The sequence below is a fragment of the Ranitomeya variabilis genome, chromosome 3 (genome assembly GCF_051348905.1).
Source record: "Ranitomeya variabilis isolate aRanVar5 chromosome 3, aRanVar5.hap1, whole genome shotgun sequence".
In the NCBI taxonomy this organism is placed as follows: Eukaryota; Metazoa; Chordata; class Amphibia; order Anura; family Dendrobatidae; genus Ranitomeya; species Ranitomeya variabilis.
In genome coordinates this window covers 516,677,857-516,692,849 of record NC_135234.1, presented here as the reverse complement: position 1 = coordinate 516,692,849, position 14,993 = coordinate 516,677,857, and positions in this window count along the sequence as shown.

The following is a 14,993-nucleotide window of genomic DNA, read 5'->3' as shown; positions in this document are numbered from 1 at the left end:
CACTCCTAGAATACTTCTGTCATCATTGGGCAGAAAAGTATTCACATCGACTTGCTGCCGCTAAAAACAATGACAGCAGGAGCAGATGATCGGGGTATTCCTCACCCACCGCCTGTGATATAGCAAAATAAATGAATGAAAAACCCAGCATGGGTTCCCCCCTATTTTCTTTAACCAACCAGGCAAAACTCACAGCTGGGGGCTGCAACCCTCAGCTGCCAGCATCAACAAGGTTGGTTATCAAGAATAGAGGGGTCCCCACGCTGTTTTTTTAATTATTTAAATAAATACTTTAAAAAAGGGCGTGTGGTCACCACCATTTTTGACATCCAGCCTTCCTAAAGCAGACAGCTGGGGGCTGGTATTCTCAGGCTGGTAAGGGGCCGTTGATATAGGCCCCCCAGTATAAAAAATGAAGACCGCAGCTGCAAAAAAGGCACATCTACTAGATGCGCCAATTCTGGCGCTTTTCCTGGCTCTTCCCACTTGCCTTGTAGCAAGTGGGGTTCATATTTGTCGGGTTAATGTCACCTTTGTATTGTCAGGTGACATCAAGCCCATGGCTTAGTAATGGAGAGGTGTCTATAAGAGTCCTCTTCATTACTAATCCTATAGTTATATGGTAAATAAAGACACAGCCATAATAAAGTCCTTTAATTGAAAAAATGACAGACTCCTTTAACCCCTTAATCCCATATGACGTACTATCCCGTCAAGGTGGGGTGGGCTTTAATTCCCACCGACGGGATAGTACGTCATAGCGATCGGCCGCGTTCACGGGGGGAGCGCGGCCGGGTGTCAGCTGACTATCGCAGCTGACATCCGGCACTATGTGCCAGGAGCGGTCACGAACCGCCCCCGGCACATTAACCCCCGACACACTACGATCAAACAAGATCTCAGTGTTCCGGCGGTATAGGGAAGCATCGCGCAGGGAGGGGGCTCCCTGCGGGCTTCCCTGAGACCCCTGGAGCAACGCGATATGAGCGCGTTGCTCCGAGCGTCTCTTACCTCCTATGCCTGCAGGCCCCGGATCCAAAATGGCCGCGGGGCTGCATCCGGGTCCTGCAGGGATTACTTTAGGGTCCAGAGCAGGTGCTGGTAAGCCTGCAGCGCAGTAAGTCTGATCGCTGATCTGACAGAGTGCTGTGCAAACTGTCAGATCAGCGATCTGTGATGTCCCCCCCTGGGACAAAGTAAAAAAGTAAAAAAAAAAATTCCACATGTGTAAAAAAAATAAATTCCTAAATAAAGAAAAAAAAAATTATTCCCATAAATACTTTTCTTTAAATAAAAAAAAAAAACAATAAAAGTACACATATTTAGTATCGCCGCGTCCGTAACGACCCAACCTATAAAACTGTCCCACTAGTTAAGCCCGTAAGAAGTGAACACCTAGTAAACACCTAGTGAACACCGTAAGAAAAAAAAAAACGAGCCAAAAAACAACGCTTTATTATCATACAGCCGAACAAAAAGTGGAATAACATGCGATCAATAAGACCGATATAAATAACCATGGTACTGCTGAAAACGTCATCTTGTCCCACAAAAAAAGAGCCATGATACAGCATCATAAGCAAAAAAATTAAAAAGTTATAGTCCTCAGAATAAAGCGATGCCAAAATAATAATTTTTTCTATAAAATAGCTTTTATCGTATAAAAGCGCCAAAACATAAAAAAAGATATAAATGAGATATCGCTGCAATCGTACTGACCCGAAGAATAAAACTGCTTTATCAATTTTACAAAACGTGGAACGGTATAAACGCTTCCCCCAAAAAAGAAATTCATGAATAGCTGGTTTTTGGTCATTCTGCCTCACAAAAATTGGAATAAAAAGCGATCAAAAACTGTGACGTGTCCGAAAATGTTACCAATAAAAACGTCAACTCGTCCCACAAAAAACAAGACCTCACATAACTCTGTGGACCAAAATATGGAAAAATTATAGGTCTCAAAATGTGGAGACGCAAAAACTTTTTTGCTATAAAAAGCGTCTTTTAGTGTGTGACAGCCGCCAATCATAAAAATCCAATATAAAAAAAGCTATAAAAGTAAATCAAACCCCCCTTCATCACCCCCTTAGTTAGGGAAAAATAATAAAATTAAAAAAAATGTATATATTTCCATTTTCCCCATTAGGGTTAGGGCTAGGGCTAGGACTAGGGTTGGAGCCAAAGTTAGGGTTAGGGTTGGGGCTAAAGTTAGGGTTAGGGTTGGGGCTAAAGTTAGGGTTGGGGCTAAAGTTAGGGTTAGGGTTTGGATTACATTTACGGTTGTGATTAGGATTGGGATTAGAGTTAGAAGTGTGTCAGGATTAGGGGTGTGGTTAGGGTTACCTTTGGGATTAGGGTTAGGGGTATGTTTGGATTAGGGTTTCAGGTAGAATTGGGGAGTTTCCACTGTTCAGGAAAATCAGGGGCTCTCCAAACGCGACATGGCGTCCGATCTCAATTCCAGCCAATTCTGCGCTGAAAAAGTAAAACAGTGCTCCTTCCCTTCCGAGCTCTCCCGTGCGCCCAAACAGGGGTTTACCCCAACATATGGGGTATCAGCATACTCGGGACAAATTGGACAACAACTTTTGGGGTCTAAGTTCTCTTGTTATCCTTGGGAAAATAAAAATTTTGGGGGGCTAAAAATCATTTTTGTGGTAAAAAAAAAAGATTTTTAATTTTCACGGCTCTGCATTGTAAACTGTAGTGAAACACTTGGGGGTTCAAAGTTCTCACAACACATCTAGATAAGTTCCTTGGGAGGTCTAGTTTCCAATATAGGGTCACTTCTTGGGGTTTCTACTGTTTGGGTACATCAGGGGCTCTGCAAATGCAACGTGACGCCTGCAGACCAATCCATCTAAGTCTGCATTCCAAATGGCGCTCCTTCCCTTCCGAGCTCTGCCATGTGCCCAAACAGTGGTTCCCCCCCCACATATGGGGTATCAGCATACTCAGGACAAATTGGACAACAACTATTCGGGTCCAATTTATCCTGTTACCCTTGTGAACATACAAAACTGGGGGCTAAAAAATCATTTTTGTGAAAAAAAAAATTATTTTCACGGCTCTGCGTTATAAACTGTAGTGAAACACTTTGGGGTTCAAAGCTCTCAAAACACATCTAGATAAGTTCCTTAGGGGGTCTACTTTCCAAAATGGTGTCACCTGTGGGGGGTTTTAATGTTTAGGCACATCAAGGGCTCTCCAAACGCAACATGGCGTCCCATCTTAATTCCAGTCAATTTTGCATTGAAAAGTAAAATGGCGCTCCTTCCCTTCTGAGCTCTGCTATGCGCCCAAACAGTGGTTTACCCCCACATATGGGGTATCGTCGAACTCAGGACAAATTGCACAAGAACTTTTGTTGTCTAATTTCTTCTCTTACCCTTGGGAAAATAAAAAATTGGGGGCAAAAAGATCATTTTTGTGAAAAAATATGATTTTTTATTTTTACGGATCTGCATTATAAACTTCTGTGAAGCACTTGTTGGGTCAAAGTGCTCACCACACATCTAGATAAGTTCCTTAAGGGGTCTACTTTCCAAAATGGTGTCACTTATGGGGGGTTTCAATGTTTAGGCACATCAGGGCCTCTCCAAACGCAACATGGCGTCCCATCTCAATTCCAGTCAATTTTGCATTGAAAAGTAAAATGGCGCTCCTTTCCCTCCGAGCACTGCCATGCGCCCAAACAGTAGTTTACCCCCACATATGGGGTATCAGCGTACTCAGAACAAATTGTACAACAACTTTTGGGGTCCATTTTCTCCTGTTACTCTTGGTAAAATAAAACAAATTTGAGCTGAAATAAATTTTGTGTGAAAAAAAGTTAAATGTTCATTTTTATTTAAACATTCCAAAAATTCCTGTGAAACACCTGAAGGGTTAATAAACTTCTTGAATGTGGTTTTGAGCACCTTGAGGGGTGCAGTTTTTAGAATGGTGTCACACTTGGGTATTTTCTATCATATAGACCCCTCAAAATGACTTCAAATGAGATGTGGGCCCTAAAAAAAAATGGTGTTGTAAAAATGAGAAATTTCTGGTCAACTTTTAACCCTTATAACTCCTTAACAAAAAAAAATTTTTGTTCCAAAATTGTGCTGATGTAAAGTAGACATGTGGGAAATGTTACTTTTTAAGTATTTTGTGTGACATATCTCTGTGATTTAAGGGCATAAAAATTCAAAGTTGGAAAATTGCGAAATTTACAAAATTTTTGCCAAATTTCCATTTTTTTCACAAATAAACGCAAGATATATCGAAGAAATTTTACAACTATCATGAACTACAATATGTCTCGAGAAAACAGTGTCAGAATCGCTATGATCCGTTGAAGCGTTCTAGAGTTATAACCTCATAAATGGACAGTGGTCAGAATTGTAAAAATTGGCCCGGTCATTAACGTGCAAAAAACCCTCGGGGCTTAAGGGGTTAATAATCCCAATTAGGGTTGAGCGAAACGGGTCGATCATTTTCAAAAGTCGCCGACTTTTGGCTAAGTCGGCGTCTCATGAAACCCGATCCGACCCCTGTGCTTGTCGGCCATGCGGTACGCGACTTTCGCGCCAAAGTCGCGTTTCAATGACGCGAAAAGCGCCATTTCTCAGCCAATGAAGGTGAACGCAGAGTGTGGGCAGCGTGATGACATAGATCCTGGTCCCCACCATCTTAGAGAAGGGCATTGCAGTGATTGGCTTGCTGTCTGCGGCGTCACAGGGGCTATAAAGGGGCGTTCCCGCCGACCGCCATCTTACTGCTGCTGATCTGAGCTTAGGGACAGGTTGCTGCCGCTTCATCAGAAGCAGGGAGAGCGTTAGGCAGGGTCCACTAACCACCAAACCGCTTGTGCTGCAGCGATTTCCACTGTCCAACACCACCTTCGGTGTGCAGGAACAGTGGAAGCTATTTTTTTTTTTTTTTCCCCTCAGCGCTGTAGCTCATTGGGCTGCCCTAGAAGGCTCCGTGATAGCTGTATTGCTGTGTGTACGCCACTGTGGAAACCAACTGCTTTTTTCAAAGCACATATCCTCTTGTTCCTTCCTTTCTGCACAGCTATCTTTTTTGTTTGTCCACACTTTTTATTTAATTTGTGCATCAGTCCACTCCTATTGCTGCCTGCCATACCTGGCTTACATTACTGCAGGGAGATAGTAATTGTAGGACAGTTTTTTTTTTTTTTTTTTTTTTTTTTTTGTGGGAGATTAAGATTGGCATTTCTGCTACAGTGCCATCCCTGTGTGTGCCATCTCTCACTGAGTGGGCCATAGAAAGCCTATTTATTTTTTCCGTGATTTGTGTTCTAAAATCTACCTCAACACAGAAACACTACATCAATCAGTGGGAGAAAAATATTGGCCTCAGTCAGGGCTTGTGTGCCACTGCTGTGTGTGCGCTATCTCTCATTCAGTGGGCTATAGCAAGCCTATATTTTTTTTTTTTTTTTTTTTTAATATTATTTGGTTTCAAAAGTCTCCCTGAAAAAAAAAAAAAACCTAAAAAAACAGTGGGAGAGTAATATTGCCCTTTCAGCTTGTGTGCCAGTCTTGACTCCTGGGTGTGCCACCTCTCTCCCTCTCATTCAGTGGGCCATAGAAAGCCTATTTATTTTTTTTTTTAAATATTATTGGGTTTCTAAAGTCTCCCTGAAAAAAACAAAAAATACATAAAAAAACAGTGGGAGAGTAATATTGCCCTTTCAGCTTGTGTGCCAGTCTTGACTCCTGGGTGTGCCACCTCTCTCCCTTTCATTCAGTGGGCCATAGAAAGCCTATTTATTTTTTTTTTTAAATATTATTGGGTTTCTAAAGTCTCCCTGAAAAAACAAAAAAAACCTAAAAAAACAGTGGGAGAGTAATATTGCCCTTTCAGCTTGTGTGCCAGTCTTGACTCCTGGGTGTGCCACCTCTCTCCCTCTCATTCAGTGGGCCATAGAAAGCCTATTTATTTTTTTTTTTAAATATTATTGGGTTTCTAAAGTCTCCCTGAAAAAAACAAAAAATACATAAAAAAACAGTGGGAGAGTAATATTGCCCTTTCAGCTTGTGTGCCAGTCTTGACTCCTGGGTGTGCCACCTCTCTCCCTCTCATTCAGTGGGCCATAGAAAGCCTTTTTTTTTTTTGGTTTTTTTAATATTATTTGGTTTCTAAAGTCTCCCTGAAAAAAACAAAAAAAACATAAAAAACAGTGGGAGAGTAATATTGCCCTTTCAGCTTGTGCGCCAGTCTTGACTCCTGGTTGTGCCACCTCTCTCTCTCTAATTGTGGGCCATAGAAAGCCTTTTTTTTTTTTTTTTTTAATATTATTTGGTTTCTAAAGTCTCCCTGAGAAAAAAAAATAAATAAATTAGGTGGGAGATTAATATTGACATTAGTGCTTGAGTGACAGTCCTGCGTGTGTGTCATCTCTGTGATTTTGTGCCACAGAAAACAGAGTGTGTAACATTGTGCCTGATTTTCCTTGTGGTCTCACCAACCTGTTAAGGGATATTGAAATCATACTGAAGTTATAGCTCACCGTGTAAGTTGTTTGATAGCAACAAATAAAGTTACTTTGGTTAAGATTTTAAAACAATGAGGAAGTCTGGTGCAAGAGGTCGTCGTGGGCGTTCATTGTCAGCTGGTAATGATGGTAGTGGTAGTGGAGCATCAGGTGGTCGTGGGGATAAAAATATTCCACCTAAGTCTGGAGCTGTGGAGCCAGTTTCGTCGTCAGGCTACACAAGGCCTCGAACGCTCTCTTTTCTGGGAGTAGGAAAACCGCTTTTAAAGGCGGAGCAGCAACAGCAAGTTTTGGCTTACATTGCAGACTCAGCCTCTAGCTCTTTTGCCTCCTCTTCCGAAACTGGTAAATGTAAAAGCAGCGCGTCGCTTGTGGATGTTCACGGTCAGGGACAAGTCGCTTCCTTGTCCTCCTCAGCAAAAACTACAACAAGAGAGAAGGATGCAGCAGGCGACACAACGGGTCACTCCATGGAGCTCTTTACACATACCGTCCCTGGCTTAGAAAGTGAAACATTTAACAGGCCATGCCCATTACAAGTATATTCTGACATGGAGTGCACTGATGCACAGCCACAGCCAGAGTACTATGCTGCTCCTTTGACTCAGACCACCACATTGCCCTCTCAGGGTACAGATCCACAATCAGACCCTGATGAGACTATGTTGCCCCGCCACGAACGCTATACCACCGACCGACACAGTGACACAGACGAAGTTGCACACGAGCTCGAAGAGGAGGTAATAGATGACCCAGTTATTGACCCCGATTGGCAGCCATTGGGGGAACAGGGTGCAGGCGGCAGTAGTTCAGAAGCGGAGGTGGAGGAGGGGCCGCAGCAGGCATCAACATCGCAACAGGTTCCATCTGCCGGGCCCGTATCTGGACCAAAACGCGTGTCAAAGCCAAAACCTGTTGGAGCACAGCGTTGCCATCCGGTTAAAGCTCAGTCTGCAATCCCTGAAAAGGGATCAGAGTCTAGGAAGAGTGCAGTCTGGCATTTTTTTAAACAACATCCAACTGATCAGCGCAAAGTCATCTGTCAAAAATGTTCAACTAGCTTAAGCAGAGGTCAGAATCTGAAAAGTCTAAATACTAGTTGCATGCATAGACACTTAACCACCATGCATTCTCAAGCCTGGACTAACTACCAAACGTCCCTCAAGGTTGTAGCACCCTCGGCCAATGAAGCTAGTCAGCAACGCAACATCCCTTCCGTCACTGTAAGGCCACCATTTTCCGCACCACCGGCAGTATCTGTGCAGGTTTCTTTGCCAGCCAAAAGCAGTCAGGGTCAGGGAATCACCAGTTTTGTAGGAGGAAATATTGCATGTAGGGCACCGGCGGAAACAATACCGTCTCCAACCGTCTCTCAGTCTGCCATGTCCACCGGCACACCCGAAAGTTCCACGATCTACAGCTCTCCAGTCCAGCTCACCCTACATGAGACTCTGGTTAGAAAAAGGAAGTACTTATCCTCGCATCCGCGTACACAGGGTTTTAACGCCCACATAGCTAGACTAATCTCGTTAGAGATGATGCCCTACCGGTTAGTTGAAAGCGAAGCTTTCAAAGCCCTGATGGAGTACGCTGAACCACGATACGAGCTACCCAGTCGACACTTTTTTTCCAGAAAAGCCATCCCAGCCCTGCACCAGCATGTTAAACAGCGCATCGTCCATGCACTCAGGCAATCTGTGAGTACAAAGGTGCACCTGACTACAGATGCATGGACCAGTAGGCATGGCCAGGGACGTTATGTGTCCATCACGGCACACTGGGTGAATGTGGTGGATGCAGGGTCCACAGGCGACATCAATTTAGGGACAGTTGTGCCTAGCCCACGGTCTAGGAAACAGTTGGCTGTAGGCGTTCGCACCCCCTCCTCCTCCTCCTCGTCCTCCTGCAGAAGCTACAGCTCTTCCACAGAACGCAGTCGGCCAACCACTCCATCGGCAGATGACACTGTTGCACACCAGTTGTCCCATTATGGGCCAGCTACTGCCAAGCGTCAGCAGGCTGTATTGGCTATGAAGTGTTTGGGCGACAACAGACACACCGCGGAAGTTCTGTCCGAGTTCTTGCAACAAGAAACGCAGTCGTGGCTGGGCACAGTAGATCTTGAGGCAGGCAAGGTAGTGAGTGATAACGGAAGGAATTTCATGGCTGCCATCTCCCTTTCCCAACTGAAACACATTCCTTGCCTGGCTCACACCTTAAACCTGGTGGTGCAGTGCTTATTGAAAACTTATCCTGGGTTCTCCGACCTGCTCCTCAAAGTGCGTGCACTTTGCTCACATATCCGACGTTCGCCTGTACACGCCAGCCGTATGCAGACCTATCAGCGGTCTTTGAACCTTCCCCAGCATCGCCTAATCATAGACGTTGCAACAAGGTGGAACTCAACACTGCACATGCTTCAGAGACTGTGCGAACAGAGGCGTGCTGTTATTTATTTGTGGGAGGATACACGGGCAGGCAGTAGGATGGCAGACATGGAGTTGTCAGGTGTGCAGTGGTCGAAGATACAAGACATGTGTCAAGTCCTTCAGTGTTTTGAGGAATGCACACGGCTGGTTAGTGCAGACAACGCCGTAATAAGCATGAGCATCCCCCTAATGCGTCTGCTGATGCAAAGTTTGACGCACATAAAGGAGCAGGCGTCTGCACCAGAGGAAGAGGGAAGCCTTGATGACAGTCAGCCATTGTCTGGTCAGGGCAGTGTACAGGACGAGGTAGCGGGCGAAGAGGAGGTGGAGGACGAGGAGGATGATGGGGATGAGTATATTTTTAATGCGGAAACTTTCACGGGGGCACAGGAAATTGGTTGCGTGTCACGGCCGGGTTCTGGTTTTTTGAGGGACACAAGTGACGTAGATTTGCCTGCAACTGCCCCTCAACCAATCACAACCGGAGATTTGACAAGTGGAACTTTGGCCCACATGGCGGATTATGCCTTACGTATCCTACAAAGGGACACACGCATTACGAAAATGATGAACGATGACGATTACTGGTTGGCCTGCCTCCTTGATCCACGCTATAAAGGCAAATTGCAAAATATTATGCCACATGAGAACTTGGAACTAATATTAGCAACCAAACAATCAACTCTTGTTGACCGTTTGCTTCAGGCATTCCCAGCACACAGCGCACGTGATCGTTCTCACACGAGCTCCAGGGGGCAGCAGACTAGGAGTGTTAGGGGTGCACACATCAGAAGTGGCGTTGGACAGAGGGGTTTTCTGACCAGGTTGTGGAGTGATTTTGCTATGACCGCAGACAGGACAGGTACTGCTGCATCAATTGAAAGTGACAGGAGACAACATTTGTCCAGTATGGTTACTAACTATTTTTCATCCCTTATCGATGTTCTCCCTCAACCGTCATTCCCATTTGATTACTGGGCCTCCAAATTAGACACCTGGCCAGAATTGGCAGAATATGCATTGCAGGAGCTTGCTTGCCCGGCAGCAAGTGTCCTATCAGAAAGAGTATTCAGTGCTGCAGGGTCAATATTAACCGAAAAAAGGACTCGTCTGGCTACCCAAAATGTTGACGATCTAACATTCATTAAAATGAACCACAACTGGATTTCAAAATCTTTTGCCCCACCTTGCCCGGCCGACACCTAGCTTTCCTATGAAAAGCTCTTGCCTGTGAATTACTTTTCTAATGTCTAATTTGCTGCTGCAGATTGTACAGCATACGACATGTTTACACCTCCCTAAATGGCCAAACTCCCCACACGGGGCCGTGGTATCGCGACTTGGCGCAAGCACCCGTGAGACTGCTGTTTGTCTGAAGAGGTGGGTGTGCTCGCTTTTGGTTGACGGCATTGCTACTGGGTCCCTCATAGTACAATGTAGTGTCTCTGGCGGTGGTGGTGCGCACCCAACGTCAGACACACCGTTGTAACATGAGTGGCCCTGGGGCGGTCCCGCCGGCCTCAAGAGAGTTCCCCCCTACCCCAGCTCAAACTGGGCTCTACTACGTGCAAAATTATGTCGCACAGCTCCACCAATCTTTAGTCTATTCGCTGACATCATTCAATGTCTGGCACTGACAATACAAATTTGTAGACATCTATGATGCAACTTAAAGTAGTCTGTGTCTGTGTCCTATATTGGCACCATTAAATAGTTACTGCCAAATTACTATGTCAGAAACACAGCAGATGAGCCCACCCCTGTACCTAAGTATGCCATCTTTTTTTTTGTTTTGGTTGTTTTGCGAGACATTAACATCTATTTATATTTTGGGAGTACTGGGACAGACACTCCTTGCACTACTCCTCCACTCAGCACCAAGCTGCCTGCCCGTGTATCCATGTAACCGCTGTAAAACTGCCATGAGCCTATTGTTTGTTATTTTAGGCCTTTGATAGCCTGTCTGCGGTCCCTACTCCTCCACTGACCACCAAGCTGCCTGCCCGTGTATCCATGTAACCGCTGTAAAACTGCCATGAGCCTATTGTTTGTTATTTTAGGCCTTTGAAGCCTTTCTGCGCTCCCTCCTTCCACTAGTCCTCCACTGACCAGACCACTGCTGCCCGTGTACCCCTGGAACCAATTTTAAAGTGCCTACAGCCAGCCCATTTTATTGTGTTAGGCCTTCGAAGCCTGTCTGCGGTCCCTCCTTCCACTAGGCCTCCACTGACCAGACCACTGCTGCCCGTGTACCCCTGGAACCAATTTTAAAGTGCCTACAGCCAGCCCATTTTATTGTGTTAGGCCTTCGAAGCCTGTCTGCGGTCCATACTTTAAATACTCCTCCACTCAGCACCAAGCTGCCTGCCCGTGTATCCATGTAACCGCTGTAAAACTGCCATGAGCCTATTGTTTGTTATGTTAGGCCTTTGATAGCCTGTCTGCGGTCCCTACTTTAAATACTCCTCCACTCACCACCACCAAGCTGCCTGCCCGTGTATCCATGTAACCGCTGTGAAACTGCCATGAGCCTATTGTTTTTTTATGTTAGGCCTTTGATAGCCTGTCTGCGGTCCCTACTTTAAATACTCCTCCACTCACCACCACCAAGCTGCCTGCCCGTGTATCCATGTAACCGCTGTAAAACTGCCATGAGCCTATTGTTTGTTATGTTAGGCCTTTGAAGCCTTTCTGCGCTCCCTCCTTCCACTAGTCCTCCACTGACCAGACCACTGCTGCCCGTGTACCCCTGGAACCAATTTTAAAGTGCCTACAGCCAGCCCATTTTATTGTGTTAGGCCTTCGAAGCCTGTCTGCGGTCCATACTTTAAATACTCCTCCACTCAGCACCAAGCTGCCTGCCCGTGTATCCATGTAACCGCTGTAAAACTGCCATGAGCCTATTGTTTGTTATGTTAGGCCTTTGATAGCCTGTCTGCGGTCCCTACTTTAAATACTCCTCCACTCACCACCACCAAGCTGCCTGCCCGTGTATCCATGTAACCGCTGTGAAACTGCCATGAGCCTATTGTTTTTTTATGTTAGGCCTTTGATAGCCTGTCTGCGGTCCCTACTTTAAATACTCCTCCACTCACCACCACCAAGCTGCCTGCCCGTGTATCCATGTAACCGCTGTAAAACTGCCATGAGCCTATTGTTTGTTATGTTAGGCCTTTGAAGCCTTTCTGCGCTCCCTCCTTCCACTAGTCCTCCACTGACCAGACCACTGCTGCCCGTGTACCCCTGGAACCAATTTTAAAGTGCCTACAGCCAGCCCATTTTATTGTGTTAGGCCTTCGAAGCCTGTCTGCGGTCCATACTTCCACTAGTCCTCCACTGACCAGACCACTGCTGCCCGTGTACCCCTGGAACCAATTTTAAAGTGCCTACAGTCAGCCCATTTTATTGTGTTAGGCCTTCGAAGCCTGTCTGCGGTCCATACTTCCACTAGGCCTCCACTGACCAGACCACTGCTGCCCGTGTACCCCTGGAACCAATTTTAAAGTGCCTACAGCCAGCCCATTTTATTGTGTTAGGCCTTCGAAGCCTGTCTGCGGTCCATACTTCCACTAGTCCTCCACTGACCAGACCACTGCTGCCCGTGTACCCCTGGAACCAATTTTAAAGTGCCTACAGTCAGCCCATTTTATTGTGTTAGGCCTTCGAAGCCTGTCTGCGGTCCATACTTCCACTAGGCCTCCACTGACCAGACCACTGCTGCCCGTGTACCCCTGGAACCAATTTTAAAGTGCCTACAGCCAGCCCATTTTATTGTGTTAGGCCTTCGAAGCCTGTCTGCGGTCCATACTTCCACTAGTCCTCCACTGACCAGACCACTGCTGCCCGTGTACCCCTGGAACCAATTTTAAAGTGCCTACAGTCAGCCCATTTTATTGTGTTAGGCCTTCGAAGCCTGTCTGCGGTCCATACTTCCACTAGGCCTCCACTGACCAGACCACTGCTGCCCGTGTACCCCTGGAACCAATTTTAAAGTGCCTACAGCCAGCCCATTTTATTGTGTTAGGCCTTCGAAGCCTGTCTGCGGTCCATACTTCCACTAGTCCTCCACTGACCAGACCACTGCTGCCCGTGTACCCCTGGAACCAATTTTAAAGTGCCTACAGCCAGCCCATTTTATTGTGTTAGGCCTTCGAAGCCTGTCTGCGGTCCATACTTCCACTAGGCCTCCACTGACCAGACCACTGCTGCCCGTGTACCCCTGGAACCAATTTTAAAGTGCCTACAGCCAGCCCATTTTATTGTGTTAGGCCTTCGAAGCCTGTCTGCGGTCCATACTTTAAATACTCCTCCACTCAGCACCAAGCTGCCTGCCCGTGTATCCATGTAACCGCTGTAAAACTGCCATGAGCCTATTGTTTGTTATGTTAGGCCTTTGATAGCCTGTCTGCGGTCCCTACTTTAAATACTCCTCCACTCACCACCACCAAGCTGCCTGCCCGTGTATCCATGTAACCGCTGTGAAACTGCCATGAGCCTATTGTTTTTTTATGTTAGGCCTTTGATAGCCTGTCTGCGGTCCCTACTTTAAATACTCCTCCACTCACCACCACCAAGCTGCCTGCCCGTGTATCCATGTAACCGCTGTAAAACTGCCATGAGCCTATTGTTTGTTATGTTAGGCCTTTGAAGCCTTTCTGCGCTCCCTCCTTCCACTAGTCCTCCACTGACCAGACCACTGCTGCCCGTGTACCCCTGGAACCAATTTTAAAGTGCCTACAGCCAGCCCATTTTATTGTGTTAGGCCTTCGAAGCCTGTCTGCGGTCCATACTTCCACTAGTCCTCCACTGACCAGACCACTGCTGCCCGTGTACCCCTGGAACCAATTTTAAAGTGCCTACAGTCAGCCCATTTTATTGTGTTAGGCCTTCGAAGCCTGTCTGCGGTCCATACTTCCACTAGGCCTCCACTGACCAGACCACTGCTGCCCGTGTACCCCTGGAACCAATTTTAAAGTGCCTACAGCCAGCCCATTTTATTGTGTTAGGCCTTCGAAGCCTGTCTGCGGTCCATACTTCCACTAGTCCTCCACTGACCAGACCACTGCTGCCCGTGTACCCCTGGAACCAATTTTAAAGTGCCTACAGTCAGCCCATTTTATTGTGTTAGGCCTTCGAAGCCTGTCTGCGGTCCATACTTCCACTAGGCCTCCACTGACCAGACCACTGCTGCCCGTGTACCCCTGGAACCAATTTTAAAGTGCCTACAGCCAGCCCATTTTATTGTGTTAGGCCTTCGAAGCCTGTCTGCGGTCCATACTTCCACTAGTCCTCCACTGACCAGACCACTGCTGCCCGTGTACCCCTGGAACCAATTTTAAAGTGCCTACAGCCAGCCCATTTTATTGTGTTAGGCCTTCGAAGCCTGTCTGCGGTCCATACTTCCACTAGGCCTCCACTGACCAGACCACTGCTGCCCGTGTACCCCTGGAACCAATTTTAAAGTGCCTACAGCCAGCCCATTTTATTGTGTTAGGCCTTCGAAGCCTGTCTGCGGTCCATACTTCCACTAGTCCTCCACTGACCAGACCACTGCTGCCCGTGTACCCCTGGAACCAATTTTAAAGTGCCTACAGCCAGCCCATTTTATTGTGTTAGGCCTTCGAAGCCTGTCTGCGGTCCATACTTCCACTAGGCCTCCACTGACCAGACCACTGCTGCCCGTGTACCCCTGGAACCAATTTTAAAGTGCCTACAGCCAGCCCATTTTATTGTGTTAGGCCTTCGAAGCCTGTCTGCGGTCCATACTTCCACTAGGCCTCCACTGACCAGACCACTGCTGCCCGTGTACCCCTGGAACCAATTTTAAAGTGCCTACAGCCAGCCCATTTTATTGTGTTAGGCCTTCGAAGCCTGTCTGCGGTCCATACTTCCACTAGTCCTCCACTGACCAGACCACTGCTGCCCGTGTACCCCTGGAACCAATTTTAAAGTGCCTACAGCCAGCCCATTTTATTGTGTTAGGCCTTCGAAGCCTGTCTGCGGTCCATACTTCCACTAGGCCTCCACTGACCAGACCACTGCTGCCCGTGTACCCCTGG